Source organism: Coenobita brevimanus, chromosome 48 (assembly GCF_032717465.1).
Source record: "Coenobita brevimanus isolate Jiangsu-jjx chromosome 48, ASM3271746v2, whole genome shotgun sequence".
Taxonomy (NCBI): domain Eukaryota; kingdom Metazoa; phylum Arthropoda; class Malacostraca; order Decapoda; family Coenobitidae; genus Coenobita; species Coenobita brevimanus.
In genome coordinates this window covers 17,093,872-17,095,152 of record NC_137001.1, presented here as the reverse complement: position 1 = coordinate 17,095,152, position 1,281 = coordinate 17,093,872, and positions in this window count along the sequence as shown.

Here is a 1,281-nt window from a genome sequence, read left to right as displayed (position 1 = left end):
GTCACCCCAGTGATCATTGAATCAGCTGCAAGATCTGATATGTAGTCAACTTGTTGTGCAAGAACAACATTCTGACCCGACACTTGCTGCCGTGCGGAACAAACAAAAGGGTCGAGTGATTAAGTATTCACGGGGAGAGTCGAGCCAAGTTCCTTCGCAAACAAGGACGGCTCTACCGTGAGTCCACGAACACCCGAGGGCGAGGTTCGACTGCAGTTTGTCGTTCCCGCCAAGTACCACCTAGCAGTGTTACAATGGGGTCATTGTTCAGCCTCAGGAGGTCACATGGGCAAAAGGAAGACCCAGGGCCGTATCCGAGCTGACTTTTTCTGGCCAGGGATGGGACGAGACATAGATAGTTTTGTCCGTTCCTGCAGTGTGTGCCAAAGTGTCACCACTAATCAGGGACATGCCCTTCCTGTACAATTTGTAACCACACCCGTAATCTCTGAGACAGTTGAGAGACAGGGTAGTGGCGAAGTGGGTGCAGACCTGACATCTCGCCCATTGGCCCCACAGGACACATTATGTCCAGGGCCTGTACATACATATTATGTACCGTAAGTTAAGGGAAGTTGAGAGGCGACTTGAGGCTATGGAAGACCCAAGTTTGCATAAGGATTCTCAGCTCCCCGATACTAATATAAGTAATGTAGGTTAAGGGCGAAGTTCGAGAGAGAACTCCGCAGAGTCGACTTGAGGCTATGGAAGACCCGAGTTTGCACAAGGATTCTCAGCTCCCCGATACTAATATAAGTACTGTAGGTTAAGGGGGAAGTTCGAGACAGAACTCTGCAGAGGCGACTTGAGGCTATGGAAGACCCGAGTTTGCACAAGGATTCTCAGCTCCCCGATACTAATACAAGTACTGTAGGTTAAGGGGGAAGTTCGAGAGAGAACTCCGCAGAGGCGACTTGAGGCTATGGAAGACCCAAGTTTGCACAAGGATTCTCAGCTTCCCGATACTAATATAAGTACTGTAGGTTAAGGGGGAAGTGAGAATTCCGCAGAGGTGACTTGAGGCTATGGAAGACCCAAGTTTGCACAAGGATTCTCAGCTCCCTGATACTAATATAAGTACTGTAGGTTAAAGGGGAAGTTCGAGAGAGAACTCCGCAGAGGCGACTCGAGGCTATGGAAGACCCAAGTTTGCACAAGAATTCTCAGCTTCCCAATATTAATATAAGAACTGTAGGTTAAGGCACAGGTTGAGGACCCGTGTGCGGTTCGAGGCTATGGAAGACCCGAGTTTGCACAGGGATTCTCAACTTGTCAAAACTA